Raw genomic sequence first — 21,798 nt, 5'->3', positions numbered from 1 at the left:
CTACCTCAAAACAGAAACACTTCCTACAGATGAAAAGGAGGCAAAGAGGTTAAAACAAGAGGCACAATACTACACTATCATAAACAATACCCTATACAAAAAAGGGATTTCAATACCATTGTTAAAATGTGTGCCGACTTCCAACACAAAGGAAGTTCTAGAAGAAATACACAGTGGCATCTGTGGCAATCATCTCGGAGCACAAGCAATTACCAAAAAAATACTCCGGGCAGGATTTTATTGGCCAACTCTACAAAAAGAAGCCACGGAGTTTGTAAAGACATGTCCATCATGTCAAAAACATGCCAACTTTCACATCGCCCCGCCAGAGGAACTCATCAGCGTGACCTCACCTTGGCCATTCGCAAAATGGGGACTCGACCTTCTCGGACCCTTTCCTCAGGGATCGGGACAAGTTAAATTACTCATAGTAGGGGTAGACTATTTCACAAAGTGGATTGAGGCAGAACCCCTAGCCAACGCCACTGCTCAAAGAAGTCGAAAATTCCTATATAGGAACATCGTCACAAGGTTCGGGGTTCCGTACTCCATCACCACAGACAATGCCACCCAATTCACAGATACAGGCTTCAGAAAGTTAGTGGCCGACTTGAATATAAAACACCGATTCACTTCCGTAGAACACCCCCAAGTCAATGGACAAGCCGAAGCCGCTAATAAAGTCATATTGGCTGGGCTAAAACGAAGATTATAGGACGCAAAAGGAGCCTGGGTGGAAGAGCTCCCACAAGTCCTATGGGCATATCGAACAACGCCACACTCCACCACAAAGGAATCACCCTTCCGATTGGCGTACAGAATGAAGGCAATGATCCCAGTGGAGATTGAAGAAAGGTCGCCTAGAGTAATCCACTATAATGAAGAAGCCAACTCCCAACTTCAAAGGGAAGAACTCGACCTACTTCCAGAAGTCCAAGAAAGATCTCGGATCAGAGAAGAGGCATTAAAACGTTGAATGGCTTCGAGATATAATCAAAAGGTAGTGCCACGAGGTTTCGCTGAGAACAACCTCATCCTAATCCGAAATGATATCGAAACAACTCGACCTGGAAAAGGAAAGCTGGCAGCAAATTGGAAAGGACCTTACCGAGTCATAGAAGTACTTGGAAAGGGCTACTACAGACTGTCCGAACTCGATGGACGAGAGCTTCCTAGGTCCTGGCACGCCTGCAACCTAAGAAGGTACTATAGTTAGGGATGATAAAGGATCTTGGCATAAGGCGCACTCTTTTTTCTGAAAAGGTTTTTTAATGAGGCACCAAGCCAAGACCTACAAATTATCCAATTTAAAGGGATAAAAATTCCCGCATGTATAAAAATTATCCCAAATTATCAGCAGAAAGTGAAAATCAAATTCACTGCACAATCACGATAAAGACCAACAGAGATGAAAACCAAATTCATCAAAAGGTCGACCAAACGAGGATTAAACCCAATTTCTACAAATCGGCAAAGATGAAAACAGAATAATGCAAGAAGTTATCGAAAGTGATCCATAGAAAGGACCTGACGAGGTCTTAATAAAATGGATTGCTAAAAAATAACTTAAAGACTGGCCAACGTAAAGAAGTCGGCCCAGTTGCAATAACCAAAGTTATAAGTTAATCCCTGGAAAGTGGTCTGGCCAACCCTATAAAAGAGGATTACTATAAATTAGAAGGGCCCGACATGACGAAGTCGGCCCAAAACATAAAAGTTATAAAAAGTAATCCCTGAAAGAGACCTGAACAAGGTTCAAGAAAGAGGATTACAAAAGTAACTTAGAAGGGCCCGACATGACGAAGTCGGCCCAAAACATAAAAGTTATAGAAGTAATCCCTGAAAGAGACCTGAACAGGGTCCAAGAAAGAGGATTACAAAAATAACTTAGAAGGGCCCGACAAGACGAAGTCGGCCGAAAACATAAAAGTTATAGAAGTATACTCTGAAAGAGACCTGAACAGGGTCCAAGAAAGAGGATTACAAAAATAACTTAGAAGGGCCCGACATGACGAAGTCGGCCCGAAACATAAAAGTTATAAAAAGTAATCCCTGAAAGAGACCTGAACAAGGTCCAAGAAAGAGTATTACAAAAATAACTTAGAAGGACCCGACATGACGAAGTCGGCCCAAAATATAAAGTTATAAAAGTCATCCCTGAAAGAGACCTGAACAAGGTCCAAAAAAGAGGATTACAAAATAACTTAGAAAGACCCGACATGACGAAGTCGGCCTCCATAAAATGCTAAAGTTATAAAAAGTAATACCTGGCAGAGACCTCATAAAAGGTCCAAACAAAACAGGATTACTAGAAATAACTTCAGAAGCCTCAAAGGAATCAAAGCCACAAACAGGAAACGCAAAGGCAATCCAAAGAGGTCGAGCAACAAGGCTCCAACACTGCCAAAAACCTAAAAAAGGTACCAAGATAAATAAAAACCGACATGATATTAAAAGCATGAAGTTATAAACAAAAACAAGCTCAAGAGGCTACCCAAATCAGCCCCAAGAACTTGGAAGCTATTTTGTTTTTCAAAATGAAGTTGCTAAACAAGCAACTAACAGAGTGTCAACAGTCAACATCATCTATTAAAAAGAGTTTAAAAGCCCACAAGCCGGGCTATCCACATAAACACTTAGAAATGTCATTCAAGGTTTGAAGGCTTCTCGGCAGCATTGACACGGGGTGAAGGAGGGCGAGTCTGAAGGGGCACTGCATCCACCGTCCCGTCATCCCGATTTAATATCTGACAATCAGGTTCTGGTTCGGGATGACTAACCCCAGCTGGAGGAGCTGAAGAAGTCGGCACAACAGTGGCTTTGGCGACCGGCACTGGAAGAGGTTCAACATCGTCGTCATCAGGGTCGTCAGGGACAATCTTGCCATCCTTTACAACATTGTCCAGGCTGAAGAGAGTAAGGTCGACCTCGGGAGCAAGAACTCGAACTTGCTCATTCAGGTTCTCATAAGCAGCATTTACGCTACCTACAAGGTGACCTTGGAGCTCGGCATAATAAACTCGGGCAGACTCCAACTCCTCCCTAAGACGCATTACCTCGCGGTAGGATGTGACATAACTTTCCTTGTGCCTCAATGCCGTGTCTTCAGCCAACCTCACAGAAGCCGCCAAAGCAACAGAACTAGCCTTTTCGCCCTCCAACTCCTTCTCCATCCTGGCCACCTTCACTTGAAGCTCCTCCTTCAAACCCTTCATTCTGTCAAACTCCCGCTTAGCCTCCTCCATAAAGGCCTTGGTAGCATGAAGGGGAAGATCTTGAGCAGTACAGTACATAGCAGCTCCCATATGTGCCATCTTAATGCTGCTCCGAGTAATGAAGTCTAAATGGCGAAGGAGAGAGACATCGTCAGTGGGGATGGTACCATAAAGACCAATCTGCTGATCAACAAACTCAACCGCGTCAAAGTCAGGGGCGTCAAGGTTAAAAGGCTCAGTTGTCTTCTGTTTTTTATTGGGAGGAGCACCAGAAGTAGCCACAGAAGCTTGCGGAGGATCGACCAAATGAACCCGGGGAGTAGGGATTACCTTCCTCGCCCTTGGTGAGCTCGGTACGGCCGGCTTCGACTGAACCTGGGACGACCCCTCACCGGCCGCCTTGGCCGAGACATTTTGGGCTGCAGTAGCCTTCCTTGCCCTTTGAAGGCCTTCATAGATTCATTATTTTTAATCATCTCTGCAAACAAAACATAACAGCAGGAAACCAAGTTACGAATCAGAAAAGAGCTTGCAAGAAATAATCTCGACAAACAAGGAAAACCAAAAAATTGACCACTACCCAGCTCAGCTCGGAGGAGAGAGGGGTTGGTTAAAAATTTTTTTGTGTCGAGATGGGGAAGCTACCCCCAGTTTTCTTCCAGTACAGTCACGAAAGCTTGCTCAGCCTCATCTAACATTTTCCACGTATATCTAGATACTCTTACATCCTTTTGCCATTCCAAGGGAAAGGCGGGCTCATCATTCTCATCCAGAAAAAAGGGTCGAGCTCCTTCAACAGCTCGATCCCTAAAAAAGTAATTTTTGAAGTCACGGAAAGATTCATCAAACATGGAGAAAACCTTTTTTCCCTGGGAAGCTCGGAAATAAACCCAAGCGGCTTTCTTCTTAACCACCCCAGGCTTTGTCAAAACAAAGAGATAAAAGAAGAGAGATTGTGAAGCAGGGATACTGAACTCACGACACAACAACTGAAAGATTTTTATAAAACCCCAGGAATTGGGGTGAAGTTAGGATGGAGCTACGTTGCAGGACCATAACAGATTGGTCTCAAAAGGGGTAAAAGGAAGAGTAATATTCATTTGACTAAAAAAGAAGTCGTAGGCATAGAAAAAGGGGCGCTCTCCAGCAATTCGGGTAGAAAAATAGACCCTCTCCTTAGAATTTGGAGACACAAGCTCATAGTTCTTCTCATCACTACCGTTATCACAAATCCTATGAAATTGCCTAAGTTGCTGACAAAACTCAGAATCAACCAACGAAACACACAGAAGAACCATGGAATCCACCCAATCAGCCATGCCCTCAGGGACTTGGGAAGACGTCTCGACAATATTTTTGCGAGAAGACATGAGGTGAACTAGTCCTACAAACAAGAAAAGAAAATGGGATTACTAAAAAACATCTCGAACGTACGACTAAACAGCTCGACCAACATAAATCAGCGCAGTACAAACAATAAAAGAAAACCCCAGGCCCCACACCAAAGATCCAGGGGCATCCTTTGGAGGCAGGCACAGAACAAGGAAAACCTACAAGCTCACATCTTGATACATCCTAACAGGAAAACAACAAACCCCTCTTTATTCTGCAACTAAAGCGACACTTTGAGAAGAAGGCTACGAACCACAAAGCCATCAAAATAAATTATCTCCCAGGCTCACCGTCCCAGTTCAAGTAACAAACGAAGCCACCAAGCGACAAAATGTATCAAAGAAGAAATCATCGAAGACGCACCCCAAACAAACAAAGAAAATCAAAAATTTTATCGTTATCTCCTACAAAGTTCAGCAGCAAGGAAAGCTATCAACAAGGCAAAAATCAAGGGGCAATCTTTTCAGAAGACAACAAGTGCAGTTCACAAAACTCAAGCATTAAAGAACTAACCAGAAGCAGCAACAAAACATGCAAAGACAAAAAGCCAGAAAAAATACATCACAATAACGAACAAACACAAGACCACAAAAAGGTTCAAGCTTTCCAACATACATTCAGTCAGAATCAAAGCTTTACCGAAAAAATGTCAAGAATAATGAAAAGAAGAACCACCTGAACAAAGGAAGAAACTTCAAAGGAGATTGAAGATGGAGAGACGGAATCTCCTTTCAAAGAAAAACACCCAGAAATCGCCAAATGACGCCGTAACGCAAAAACGCAAAATTCAGGCGACAACAGAAAGTGAGAGAGTAAAGGGGGAAGTTACAAAGTAAAACGAAGAAGAGAAACCGTTTTTGTGTGTAAAGTTCAAAATAAAGGAGCCAAAGGAAACGGGGCATTAAAAATCAATTAATAAGGGTATTAAACCCTCGCACATTCCCAAGAACAGAGCGCTAATACAAAAGCGCACGCTTTTAGAAGAAAATGTTCCACATTCAAAAAACGAAAACTCTACAAAGAAAGAAGTCGGCAAATGCTCGAGTTCGGCTTCACCAGAGAAGGATCGAAGTCCTAAAAACTAAGACCGAGCTCGAGCAGGGGCACTGTTCATACCCTGGGTCGAGCTATCCGACCCGGGATGTTTAGCGACAAGGCGACCGACCTCTTCAGGTCAGATTATCCGACCTCTTCTCAAAGAGCTTGGCCAAACCAACAGGAAAGCCCAAAGAAGGGCCCAAAATCAAGGAACACGACCCAAATTCTAAGGCAGCCCAAGCCTACAGGAATAAGGGCGGTTCCCTTGAAGATAAGATGACCTCACTCAAAGATAAGATAAGATAAGATAAGATAACTAACTTATCTTATTTAAAAAGGTCACTTCTCACCATTATAAATACACTGGAGCACCCAGGTATAACTCATACTCTGATTCTACTAAAAAACCTGCTTAATACCCTTGCTAACTTAAGCATCGGAGTCCCTTGCAGGTACCACCACCCTCCGGTGACAAAGGATCAGCAGCATAGCCAGTCCAACAAGTCGGACGCGACAGCTCCGGCCGCCACCCACCAGCCGGACACGTCATCTCCGACCAGTACAGAAGATCTCGTCCTAAATCGACCTACAATTTCAGGTAACCCTCGGAACAGGTCCCCTCCTTTCAACCTCAACTCAATCAAAACCAACATTTCAAATCAACGTTTCTAAATCCATCATTTAGAACCATTCCTTATATACTTAAATCAAAGGAAACTAAAAGTCACGGATTCAATCTATTTCACCAAAAATCCAGAAATCACCCAATTAAATAACAAACACAACATATCAATCTCAACAAAAAATCGTTTACATCACTGGCATTTATCCATTTGTATTAATCTGCTAAACTTATCAGATATTCAAAGCCCAAAGCATTTTTGTTTAAAGCAAACCCCTACTCGGACCATCCGGTTTGGTTCTAAGTCTAATACTAAGCTCTACATTCCCAGTTTTATTGTAAAGGTAGTTTTATAAAATCATGCACTGTCCTTTAAGCCTGATTATTGCAATTACCTCAATCTTACTATCACAATCGGCCTGCATCGTAACTCCCTCCTTGTTGTCAATTTCTTGATACATGCCCTGGTAATCCGCACTTGTAACATACACCTAACCTCAATCGGTACGGCCTATTTGGGTGATAACTTCCACGTCTCTGACAGCTCGAAACATCTGAAGCAGCCGTTGTCTGTTTTCTCTTACCGTTCCCTTGGGACTCCTCATTCATTGCAAAGTTATTCCGTCCTTGGGGAAAGTGTTGTGTGTATCCTCTCTCCTTAAACTCTCGACCCCTTGGTGTGAATCCTTGGTAGTGCTCCCTATGACTTCCTTTCTCTGCAGCCACCTTTTTCACACACTCTTCAGCAACTCTGCTCTTAAGACTCAATCACAACCTCTTAATAATCCTTGATCCTCATACACACATTACCTAATCGTTCAAACCTATAACATCAGTTTTCTAACAATAGTCATTATCCCATTCCTACACATTTGCTCGAATCCAAAATACAGTAATGCTATTTACAAGTCTTCTCTCTTCTCAATCACCAAGATCCAATAGATTCAAGCCTAATTAAACCAATCATTTTCAACCATTCGCCTCTAGGTATGTCACTCAGAAATTCCAAAACCAACACATATCACTCATACCACTGTCAAAATTCCTATTTTGGCGTGTTCTCACCGGTTCATTTTTGGAAATTCCTCCCCGATTACTTCATTTATGTCCATGAGACACCGTTCGGGTCTTGTCCACACTAGACAAGCGATATCGAGGTGATCAAACTCAATATCTCATGTTAAGTGATTCAAATTACCAAAGGTAAACTCATGGACTTCATGCTAGATGTATCGGTCGGATACCCTAACTGGCACAGGCACAGACTCAGAGTATGCATTGAAGCATAAGTAGTTCCATCCCTCAGGCTCATGAGGACGAACTGCTCTGATACCATAATGTAACACGCTAATATTCAAATCCTTATGCTCGAGTCATAAGTCAATGATAATAAGGTGGTACGCCTCTCAAGGTAGATTTTTAATACATAGTTTATAAGTATAATTCAAAGGAGTATTAATCGAGAAGCATGAAAAGGAGTAAAAATAAAATCACGAATTCGTAGCACTCACGTATTGACAACTAAAAGATAAAGCGTGAAGTCGAAAGCGATATACAGATAAAGTCATAAAGAAGAGTAAGAGAATGACAATATATAGATATATAACATAAGTAAATAGCTACTAGTTGCAACTCGCGAAATTTAGGCCGGCTAGGGTACAGTATGAAATTAGTTGACAACAGTATCTCCTAATCTCTCCCAAAAGAAACATAAAAGCCTCTATAGGCAAGTTTTTAAAATGATTAAATACATAGCATCAGTTCTTTAAAAACAAAAGTGGAAAGAATCTAAGCAAAAGTAAATAAGAGATCTTAAAGGTCATCACCGTCTTTCAGGCAAACCACAGCTTACTGCTGAGCACTTGGACCTGCATCTGAAAAACAAGAGATATATACGGAATGAGAACCCCCGATCCATGGGTTCCCAGTACGGTAAAAGTGCCTAATAAATATAATACATTGTAATAAAAACTCACTAAGCATCCTAAACTTTCTTTCATCAAATATTCATCATATGTTCTCGCTAATCCATGAATAGGCAACTGTCATAAGGGAATGCTAAATTTGATTCATGTTCCTTATGCTTCCCAACTTTCTAACCTTTCCACAATTCGCAATCAGAATTATAAACGAAACCATTTGTCTCAGCAATTCTATATCATTACCTCATATCCTTACCTGGAGCAAGTGAAATCACTTCACTGCATTTACACAGGGAGCTCAATTACCTCATTTAATAATCATCATCATTAATCAATTACATCATCAACTCATCTCATCAAGAACAACCCTCAGCGTCAACTAACACCAGCATGAGGGACCTCTCAGTTGTACAAATACAAGTAATACAGGCAAGTAATATACAATAAGGTACAAGTAGAGCAAGTAGCACATAATCAGGTAACATAGCATATATGATATAGCAATCCAAAGCAAATAGGCAAACCCAAACAATTCAAACATATGCAAATTATGTGTACCTGCCCTATGGCTGATGATATCATCTGTCGGTTATCAAGCCAACCCGACGTGTCCGGTAGCTAACCGAGCACAGTCTCTCTGTTGCGCCTTATTACCATTAGAGGGAATACGTGCCATGTAACCATTAGAGGGTATATGTGCCCTATCACCATTAGAGGGTATCGATGTCCTGTCACCCTTACAATCAGAGAGAAAACACAAGCATACTCACATTCAAACATTTTCCATCATTATTCATTTACCACATTCATTCATAATCACTCTTCATTATTACCAATTCTCAAATAATGACCCGGAGCAAGCAGGACGAACCACGACCCTTGTTACTACCTTAGTATCACAAATACATATTCATTCATAATCACTCTTCATTATTGCTAATTCTCAAACAATGACCCGGAGCAAGCGGGACGAACCACGACCCTTGCTACTACCCAGGTATCACAAATACATATTCATTCAAAACTCCATAATTAAACTCATTTATCATAATTCTCCTTCCCTATCTCATACCCCGAGCAAGTGGACAATGCCACTACCTACTACCCGGAATCACACGTCACATTCATTTTCAAACCATCATTTCTGCACTTCATCAATCATAATTCATTACTCCAAGCCTCTTCTCATTACTAGGCATACTATACAAATTTAGGACTTAAAGGATGAAAATGGAGGCATAGAAGTCTGAAATTCGTTTTTAAAAACTCAAAAATCAATTTTTGCCAAAAATAGGGTCACGCGTACGCCAAAAACTTGGTGCGGTATTTTAACCCACTAACTTACCGGCAAGTGCACCGGGTCGTACCAAGTAATACCTTATGTGAATAAGGGTCGATCCCACGAGGATTGATGGATTAAACAACAATAGCATTTGATAGGATTAGTTAGACAAACAGAAAATAGTGTTGAGATGCAATATAAAAGATATTAAACAATATAAAAAATATTAAAGATAGGCAGATAAATAAGTTGGGAATAAAATATGGAGAAGATAGTTAAGGTTTCAGAGTTATCTATTTTCCGGATTAATTTTTCTTACTAACTATTTTAATCATGTAGGATTTAATTTATGGCAAACTATATGTGACTAGACCCTAATTTCTTAGACCTTCCTAGTCTCCTCTAAAATTCATCAACAACCAATTCCTTGGTCAATTAATTCCAATTAGAGCATGATAATCAAATTCCAGTTTATATGCCACAAAAACTCTAATTACCCAAAAATAAAAGGATTATATGTCACGTATCCAGTTAAATCCAGATAATTAAAATTTAGGAGAATATGTTTTCAAGCTATTGTTCAAGTAAAGAGCTTTTCCAAGTTTTACAAGAACTCAAATAGAAAGAGGGTCATACTTCCGTTCCACCCAAATTCATAAAATAAAGAACAAAAACAATTCTTAAATTATAAATCCATACATAAATTAAAATAGAAAAAGCAATAAAATTAATCCATAGACAGAGCTCTTAACCTTAACAATGGAGGATTAGTTGCTCATGGAATATAGAATGTAAATTTGTATAGAATTCCCTAATGAAATCCCTCTAATGGTATCTCTTTACTAGAAGAGAAGTCTCCCCTTTTTATAACTAATCCTAATTAATTTTAAATCTAATATCTAAAACTAAAAATTAAAATAATATCTTTTCCTAGAATTAAAATTTGAATTTAAATTTGAATTAATTTAAATAATCAAATCTTCAATGGATGGATGGGGACCACTTGAATTGTCCATGCAGCAGCTTCTAATCTGTGTTTTCTGGGCTGGAAACTGGGTCAAAATAGCCCAGAAATCGCCCCCAGCGTTTTCTGTCAATTCTGCATATCGCTCATGTGACGCGTCCGCGTCGTCCATGCGTTTGCGTCATTTGTGCAGATTCCAGTCCACGCGTTTGCGTCAGGCACGCGATCGCGTCATTGCGATTTCCTCTATTCCGCGCGGTCGCGTGAGCCATGCGTCCGCGTCGGTATTCGCTGGTCATCTCCTTGGCTTCTTCTCTTTCTCTGTAGAAACTCCATCAAATTCCGCCAAATGCTACCTAAAATAAACAGTATTGTACAAAACTCAAAATAGCATCCATAGTGGCTAAAATATAATTAATTCTTAATTAAATTCAACAATTTAGATGCAAATTCACTAGGAAAAGATAGACAAGATGCTCACGCATCACACGCGTGGAAAATGGAGAAAAGCGGGTGATGCGTAAGCGTCGTCCATGCGCACGCGTGGAAAGTAGAGAGGTTGGGTGACGCATGCGCGTCAGCCACGCGTATGCGTGCATGCGTTTTGTGCCCCTCGCACAAAACCGGCACACTACCATCACAACTCTCTGGAATTTATACCACGCACCTGCATCAATACAGCGACGCGTACGCGTCGGCCTGACGCACGCGTGAGAAAGTAAAAATTGTGAGTGACGAGTGCGTGTCGGCCATGCGTGCGCGTCGGAGTACATTTTATCAAAATTTTACTAAGTTTAAAAAGCTGCAGGATTACATTTTCAAACCCCAAACTTCCGACAGGCATAACTTTTTCGTTTCAAATCATTTTCCACCCGTTCTTCGAACGGCATAAACATCTCAGATCCAATTTTATTTCTAAACAGATTTGTTACAAAACGGGGATCCGGAGTCCAAGTTATGCTCCGTTAAAATAGATCAAAATCACAACTTTCGTAAAAACCAACAAAAACTAAATTTTCAACACAAACCAATTTCAAACCTTTTCAAAACCAACCAAAACTTACCAAAATCAACCTCAAGCCTCCTCAACTCATATTTTCAACATCTTCATTAAATTCACAATTCACCAATCCACCATTTTGACCAATCTCAATCAAATAACTCAATTTCAAACAAAATACCATATCATATATTTATTCAACATCTCAAGTTCCAACAATACAAATTCCATCAACCCCCAATACATATAAATCCATATCATCATACACAACCCACATGCATTACCAACAGAGACATCAATACCTCCCTCAAAACCAATAACCACATAATCCATACAATCTATTGTAACAAAACAACAACAATCACAATTCCATTCAATCTCATATGACATCACACAATACACACATCATTTACCTTCCTTAACTCTTTTCGGCCTCCGGCCAAATTCACAATATAAATGCATATTCCACAAACTAATATTCATTACCCAATTCATCAAATTTTCAATCCAATCATTAATTTACATTACATATCAACTATACATATTAGTACCAACCATTTATACAATCCAAACATAATTCTAGGGGCATCTAGCCTAAGAATTCTCATCACATCACACGGTACTTAAATGAAACTTAAACCGTACCTCTTAGAGCCAAACTAATTGATCCTCTTCTTTGGAAGTCTCCACCAACCTTAACTCCAAGCCTTACCAAAGTCCCACAAGCAATATCAATCTTCCAATTGTGTACCAAAATCACCCAATACTCTAACATATCAATTTTCACACTTATAATCAACCTATGGTTCATGAAATTGATAAATTATAAGGGTTAGAGGGTTTCTTACCTTAACTCACTATATTTTATGATGAATATCACCAATGACTCATACTAGAGTACCTCTAAATAACCAAAATCACAAGATTTTCTCAAAACCCAAATCAAATTTGAATTTAAAGAGAAAAATAAAAATTGGGCAGAGGACAGTGGAATACTCACCACAAAACTTAGATAGAATTGTAGAGAATGAGAAGAGCAACACGTGGCCGCAAACAGCTCGTCAATCGGAATTCCGGAGAGAAAGTTATGGTGATTTAAAGTTTGGGAAGCTAGGTTTTCTTTCTCTCTTCTCTCTATCTGCCCCTCTCTCATTCTCTAGGGTAAATGAGCTGAAATACTCATAGCTAGTATTTATATATGTTGGGTCTTGGGCCCACTTGGGCCCGGTGCACTTGGTTTAATCCGTTGGCCCAATTTTGGGCCAAAACCATTAAGATTAGAGTTTTAAATCGTATTTTAAATATTTCTATCTTCCCAAATTATAAATTCTTATTTCTTAAAATTATTCAGTTCTAATTAATTTTTTCAGTCACAGTACCGGACAGATCGCAGCCGGTACTACCGGTCAAATTTCTAGTGCACATTTTTATTCAGAAAACTATATTTTCCGACTCAGAAAAATTCACCGAGTCCAAATATCATATTTAAATTATCAAATTTCGATTACTAAATTTTCTAACCATATTCGCTTATATTTAATTTATTATTTAATTAATTACGATTTAACCGAATTTTACAAGCTTCACATTATCTTTTGAGCAAAAAAAAACTGCCGTAAAATATGAGATATTTAAGTATTGGGTAAGTTGGGTCAATTACATTAATTATGTGATATAATAAAATATGGTGATAATAAATCATTCAAATTAGACTTATTTTAATTTCAAGGTATGTAACATTAATTAAATTTTATTAGTTATTTGTTCACTGAAATTTTGGGGTTTGGAAACCAGATATAATTAAATAAATAAAAAGAATTAAAAAATATTTTTTTTTATAATTCAATAAGAGATTGGTTATCCACTAAGATCTATCATCGTAACATAATAAGAAGGTCACTTATGTCATATATATTAGAAATGGAAGATTTTCAAATATTAAATAATATTTAAGAAATGAAATAAAAATAGGCAGAGAATGATATATAATTATAAATGGTTAGTTATTACCCTGAAAGAGATGGATTTGACGACGATATTATCAGCCATGGATTGAAACGTGGGGCTCTGAGCGGTTGTACCGTTGTATTATGGTCACCCCATTCAACCCACGTTTTCTTCTTTCCAGTTTCCTTCAATATTATGTATGGTTTATCACTTGAAATCGTCACTTTCTCCCTATAACACCAAATTTCTTAAGTCAAATTAAATAAAAGAGTTACATGCCACAACTCAAAATAATAATAAATAAGACTCGATCTAAAAATATTACTATTTACATAAAAATATTATGTGAAAATAACAATTAATTAGGTAGAAACTCAGAGGCATTTAATTGCACCTGAATTTTCACTTATAACTGTTATTTTCACATAAAACATTTGAAGTGAATAGTTATCTAAAAAAAGTTACTATTTCTTTGCAGAGCAAAAGAATATTGAATTTATTACCTGTAAATACCAGCCTTGACATTGATTGAAACCCAATACTTATTGTTGGAAGGAACAGAATCAATGGCAGATTGAATTGTAGAGAAGTTGCCATGTTCGAAAGAATCAACAACAATTTTGCTGAATGGAAGGATTTTGTCTCCAACAATTTGGTAATACTGAGCATTAACAACTCCTGAATTTAGTAGCACAAACACACAATTCCACCAACGAACAAGAAATAGCAACATCGTCAATTAATTCAACACCTGTGTTAATAGTTGGGATCAAATTCAAATTTTTTGTGTATAGATATAAGAAGCAGAAAAAGTAACACTACACACAAGAGGAAGAGGTGACAACAATATATTTGGTAGTGGAATTAAGGAATAATGAAGTGATGATTGTGTATTTATGGACACAACTTTCTCTGTGTGAATTTTGGGGAGAACTTTTTATTTTTCAATTTAACATGTAAGTTTTTCGTATTAGAAACAATTTTATTCCGATTGTATGAGATTTTATAAGAGGTTTAATAAAAAGAATGATACAACACAACTTAGACCAGAGTGTAGGAGAGAGAGAACCGTGTCAAAGGAGAGAAGAGGGGGACCGAGTGGAGATAGAGGCTAACGAGCGGCAGCGGTAGCGAAATGGAAGCCGGCGAGAGACGACAGCGGCAAAGGTTGAGGAGAGCTCTTGTGAGTGTGAGAGTATGATTTGGGAGGGGGAGGGCATCAAATTAGAAAGGAGAAGAGGAGGGCGAAGAATCTCAGGTTGGAGAAACAGAAGAGGAAGAAAAATGAAAAGGACGTCAGGTTGGGAAGCAGAAGGGGAGGAAGAAGGGTTGGAGGAGAGAAAGGGGACGGGTCGAGGATGGAGAAGGGGAAGAGAAATGTTGGAAGAGGAAAAGTGGTTGGGAATGGGGATGAGGAAGGGAACAGATTGGGAATTGGGAGGGGGTGGGCTGGGGGTTCTACGCTACGCTTCTTTCTTTTTTCTTTTTTTTTTTCGAATTGGGGCGTTCTATGTTATGTTTCTTTTTTTTATGTTCAAAACGACGTCGTTTTAAGGTACTGCTGAACGAAAAATGCTTGAAGGACTACTAAGTCTCGGAGTGCAACTTCGAGGATAAATTTGAATAATTATTAACTTCAGGAATTATTTTGAGGCTCGAGTGCAATTTCAGAGGCTATTTTAAGACTTAACTCTAACTTTTATTATGTAATTTGTATTCCAAGTCATCACCTAAGGGACCGGTGATGGACAGAAACTATCTAAAAGACTACTATAAATCTCGGAGTATAATTTCGAGGATAAAATTGAGTAATTATTTTAGAGACCACTTTGAGCCTTGAGTGTAATTTTAGAAACCACTTTAAGGCTTAACTCCTATTTTTATCTTGAAAAAATGATCGAGTTAGTCTTTCCGTCATATTAGTTGCTGATGTAATTAATGCTAGCTAACGTATAATTTTAACTGACAACATAGTACACCCCAAACAATATAGATTTATTATATAAATAATGCTACATATTTAAATTTTTTTGTTAACTAAGTCTAACCAAATTAAATTAACATAACAAAAAAAATTATAACTAAAATTATTATAAGTTTTATTATTTAATTTAGTTAGATTTAATTCATAAAAATATTTTAATGCATAGTATTATTTATATTTCCCTCCAAATTAAACTCTCACTTTTTCATGTCTAGAAGGAATATTCAAATGTTACTTTCCTTTCCCAACTCTCGTAACCATCTCTAAAACCTCTTGTCTAGTCTCTTCTCTTTAAGTTCTGTCCTAAGACTTTTATCCAAGCTCTAAACCTCCTCAGTATATCGTTGTTTTGCGACGACGACATTTGCAGAAGAGTTGGCGCTACTAATTAAAGTGCAGAGTTGAAGTAAAAAGAATTATCATGAGTTTATATGTGTTAGAATATAATTAGGATGAATTAGTATTATTTAGCATATCTAAATATTTATTATAGGATATTACGTTTTTATTATTTCGATTCTCTTAGCACCTAGTTATAAATATTATTTTATATTGTATCGTTTTAGATAACTTGAATACACTCAATAATATACAATTCTTTTCTCCAATTTAGTCTCTTATTTCTAACAATACGGTTGACAAATATGTAGAAGTTGATCAATTACCAATTAACACGGATCGGGTCGATATTGATCAGGTTTCGGATTAGGAGGTCACTCAGATAAAGACGCGTAAAATGTCTTTTTTTAAAGATGTTTTTATGTCGTGTTTTAATTAGTTTCTGTATAATTTATTCGGTGTTCCTCATCACATATTATTAAGTTCCTCAAAAGATTTTCTTTCCAAAAACAATAAAAAATATTTAATTTAGACTAAAACAAAAAAGGTAATAGATTAACTATTAGATTTTTTTTAAAAGATTATTTACATAAAAAAAATATATCACATTCATTATATACGGTAATTCTATAAATAATTATATACGGTAAACACCATGAAAATTATTTTAATCATATATAATTATTTTAAACCATGAAAACACCGTTTATTTTTAATTATATATGATTAAAAAATAATTAAATAAATATATTCGATAAAAAATTAATATTATTAAAAAATAAAAATAAAATTTATTTTAAAATTAAAAATAAAGTTTATTTAAAATAAAATTAAAAATCATGATTTTTTTTTCTAAAATTTATCTACGAGTAATTCTATAAATATTTTATGATGAATAAAAATATTAAACTCGTACTAAAATTTATTCTAATAAAATTTATTTTTATTCTACTAAACGTTAAATAAACTATTAAAAAGAATTTTGTTTTCTCCATTAGAGAAGAATGATAAACTTCCATACTTCTATTATGTTATGGCAATAATTTGACCTGTTATTTTTTAATGTACATAATAATAATAATAATAATAATAATAATAATAATAATAATTAAAAAAAAAACAAGTATATCACAGTAGAAAAGGAAGTACGTCACCAAATAATTTATCATCCGAATTATATATGAATCAAATTGATAATATGAGGGCTAACACTACAAAAATCGATAACAAGGTTAGGGATTTACAAAACCTTTCTTAAGATTATAGAAAAAAACGTTTATATTTGTGTGATATATAAAACAATTATCATATTATTATTATTATTACATTATATATATAAAAGCAAAAAAAGTCCAACTGTTTTAAAGTAAGAAAATTTTTAATATTTAATTAAATGTTCTTGTATTTAGTACCTTTTTTTTTTTGCACTTTCTCTTAGTTAAAAATACAATCATTATAATTTTTTAGTTATTATTGCTAGGGGTGTTTATAGTGGGATATGGCTGAAATTTCGATCCAATCCGCACTAAACTTATTAGATCAAATTCGATATTCGCACTTTTTATGTTTGGATCAGATATCAAATATATCCATAAAATAAAAAATATTAAAAAAATTTATTTTTATAAAAAAAGTCAATAATTTTTTTTGTTTACTTTTTTAAACATATTTACTTCTATCTGATTAGAGTGTGGATCCGATTCGATCCAATTTGATCATCTTATAATACTTATTGGTTTCTGAAATTATGTTTATATTTCAATCCATAGTTGTAAAAACCGAACTGGATCGACTGGTTCGACCGAAAAACTAGTGAACCGTACTAGAATCGGAACCAGACTAGGTTTACTCCTTGGACCGTTTAAGGAATAAAATCGGTGTGAACCGATAAAAATTGGTGCAAACCGGTCTAACCAAACTGGTCTGTTTAAAAAATTTTTTAAAATGTCTCCACAAGGTCTCGAACAAAGAACCTTGGAGCAAAAGCAACCCACTACAAGAAAATAGAGTTATTTTAACACTTTATTTTTTAACACCATAATTAAATGTCAAAATTAATATATATTTTTGACAAATATCATAAATGTCAAATTTTCTATGTTTTCTTGATGAATAATTTGACCGTAGAAAATTATTCATCAATTTTGACGCTCGTTTGTTTTCAATTTACTCCACTATTTTTCTTCTTCTTTGGCTCTGTTAATTTTGACATCACACTGTTCTCAGTTTAGGATTATACTACTCATTCTTTATCTTCAAAATCTCAAGTTATTCTTTAGTTTCAAGATCTCATCTCATTCTTTGTTAAAATTTTTTGTTGAGAATATTTTATAGTCAATAAGTGTCAAAATAAATAGTATTTTTGACAATTAATAAGTATCACAGAAAATATGTTCTCAAAATTTTCTAACAAATTATTTTTGACAGTCAATATTTATTAAAATAAGATTTAATTTTTTTTCACAATCACTTATATGTTAAAAATACTATTTTTGACAAAACTTTTATTAACATATTTTCATAGTTAAAATAGTGTCAAAGTTTATTTTTTTGACAAATTTTAATTTTTTTTTTACACATTATAACCCTCAAAAATAATCTATATTGTTGTAGTGACCTCTACTTGCCACTTAGCCATTGCACTTCTAAGTATTGTATTTGACAAATACTAATTATATAGTATACATAAATATCTAATTTAATTTAATTTTTGTTTTTTCTATTTTTAAAATTAATTATATTTTAATTATATACCATTATTAATATAAATATAAATTTCACTAAAAATTTATTAATTTACTTGATCTATTTTATTGCTAGTATTGTGATTAAAGTTATTTGTTTTGGTGTTAGTGTTAAAATCTACTGATATTATAGTTAGATGATAGGCTTTGTGAATTAATTATTTTTTTATTGTGTCAAAATAAGATACTATTGTAGTATTAAAATTTTATGGTTTTTTTATATTAGTTATTTTTAGAAGTTGAGACTTGATTCTTCATAAAATGTTAGTGAAGATATGTATTTCAAATTTTAATTTTAAGTTTTTAACTATTTTATATTTTATATTTACGTGAGATCGGTTTTATCAGTTCAACTAGTGATTTATCGGTTGAACCAATAAACCAGTGAACCAGTAGCTTGACCGGTTCGATCACTGGTTCGGTTCTAACAACTATGTTTCAATCTAATTTCAAAAATTTCGATTTACTTAATTTAGTCTCCCAACTTAATAGTTATGACTCACATTGGTTCCTAATCTTATTTTTGTCACTGTCTCACAAATTGTTAACGACATGCTGAGATGGACTAACGACTGCTACACTATACATTCTAGCGACTATTTGATGTGACAATTGAAATTTTTTTTACCTTATTTTTTTTCAACTAAACACTTAAAACCCTAATATGAGTCACAGGTACCTAAGTTAAAAAATCAAACTAAGTAAATTGAAACTTTAAAAATCAGATTAAAGCTCGAATATAATTTCAAAACAGAACTTTAACTTATGTAGTGATTAATTTAAATGAGAATCAAATAAATCAAAATTCAACATAATTTTTATCAATGTTTTCAAATTCGAAATTTCTATACAAAAATTAACTAGAATTTGTCTTTAAATTAAAAATTTAATGAAATAGTGACTTTAATTATCTTAACCAATGTCCTAATTAATTACTTTTATTTCTTAAAAAAACTGTATATAAAAAAAATAATTAATTTGTCTATTTTAATAAATAGTTATTTTACTAAAATGAAAGAAACTATTTTTTTAAAATTTTTTAAGAACTAATTAATATTATATATATTTTGTTACACTACATTTAGTTATAAAAATTTTATTTATTTCTAATGCTTATATTAAAAATAAAAAAAAATTTAAATTAGTGAATCTTAATCTATAATATAATAATAATATAGTAATTATTTTATATATTGTACGAATATAATTAATTATTTTTTTATTTATAAAAATTTTAAAAGGCTTAAGCTTGTTATATATATATATTGATGAATGTGATATATTTTTTTATGTAAATAATCTTTTAAAAAAAATTTAATAGTTAATCTATTACCTTTTTTGTTTTAGTCCAAATTAAATATTTTTTATAGTTTTTGGAAAGAAAATCTTTTGAGGAATTTAATAATATGTGATAAGGAACACCGAATAAATTATACAGAAACCAATTAAAACACAACATAAAAACATCTTTAAAAAAAGACGTTGTAGACGTGGCCTCCTTCGGATTATCCGTACTCGTTTATATCCCTTGTTTTCCCTGCAATTTTTTTTTTCATGCATTTATAAATGTCACTGAGCCGATATATAACGTGAAGCATGTGGTACATTCTTTAATGGTTTGGTGTTAAAGAAAAGGGGTGAAATTTTATTAATTAGGCAAACCATGTGGTACAGGAATCTTTATTGACTAATCAATCGGGTGAATTGTGAATAAGAATTAAATATATATATATATATATATAACATATGATATAGAATAGAATATTAATATAAATCAAGACTTGGTGTTTCTAGCCCTTTGCCCTTGTTTAAGCCTCATTTTCAAAACCCACAACTTGCATTACATAAAAATAGACTAAACTAATTTTATAAGACGACTTGAGAGTCGTTTCAGGTAAAATCCAAATGGAGAATAAATTAAAAAAAATATTTATAGACTAAAATTAATTACTAAAATTAATTATAATATATTTTTATATAAATATATATAATTTAATTTATTTTTAACATATATTTATATTTTAATATATATTTTATATTAATAATTAATTTTAATAATTAATTTTAATATACATCTGCCATAATCAATCAAAGATATATGTCACTTTTTGCAAACGCACACAAGATGACAAGACACCAAATATGTCCAAAGCTTCCAGGCAGGAGCAACACCACGTCCAAACAAAAACTAGTATTAGTCTAATATAGTTTTTATTGATAATAATAACACGGGCAATTGACATATATAGTATAATTTTTATTGGAGCGTCGTCACACTGTAAACAACACTAATTAACAACTTATTTTATTCGAAAACTTTAGTTTAAAACTCGCGTTTTGGAAAAAAAATGCCAGATCAATAATGGAACTAATAGTCGATAATTTGCTAATAAAAAAAATTTAAGTACAATATTTTCTACAATAAAATGAGAGGGAAGAGTTTAGAGTGACAAAAGAGCAAAGTTAGCTAAAGAAATAATTTTAAAATAAATAGACTGAAATTAATAATGTTGGCTTATGAATATTATTTCTCGTGGAATTGTGCAAAAGTTATAAACTCAACGTATAAGAAATAGTGAAGATTTAATTTATGTGTAATTATTTTTATATAAAATTAATAATTAAAATTTATTAAATAATAATTTAATCAAATTTATTAAATTATAAAGATATAAAATATATAAGATGGTCTCCCACGGTCCCACCAACCTCATATCGCTTTTTATATTTTGTGTTGATCTTCTGATGATATTTTTAAAAATAGGTTAATAGTTAAATTTGTTCCTGAAAGATCATTAATTTTTTAAATTAGTTCTCAAATAATTTTTTTAGTTATGTTAGTCTTTAAAAGATCAAACGTAAGTCAAATTGGTCCTTCCATTAGTTAGATAATGACGTGTCACGTTAAGTGATCCCATCAATTGATTTTTTAATTATTGAGTTTTATCATATAAATTAAACAATAATATAAATTATAATTTTAAAAAAATTTAAAATATTTAAATTTTAAAATAATTAGTATATTATTTAGTAAAATTTAAAATATTAAATTTTTTAAATATATAATCAACAATAATTTGATAAACTCATTTAAATAAAAAAATTTCACTATAAAAAAAACTTACAATTTGAAAATGTAAAACTTTAAAATACAAATGACAAAATAATTTTATAATAATTTAATTATTTTTATTATTTTATGTAAAGAGAATTTTGTTTATTAATGTCTAAAAATAATATTAAAATTAGTACTATCAAAAAAGATTTTAAATTTAATATTATAAAAAAAAATTAAAAAAAAATATATATATATATATATATATATAAAGACTAATTTGATTAATTTTTA

This window comes from Arachis hypogaea, chromosome 12, assembly GCF_003086295.3.
Source record: "Arachis hypogaea cultivar Tifrunner chromosome 12, arahy.Tifrunner.gnm2.J5K5, whole genome shotgun sequence".
NCBI lineage: Eukaryota > Viridiplantae > Streptophyta > Magnoliopsida > Fabales > Fabaceae > Arachis > Arachis hypogaea.
This window is presented reverse-complemented; position numbering follows the sequence as displayed.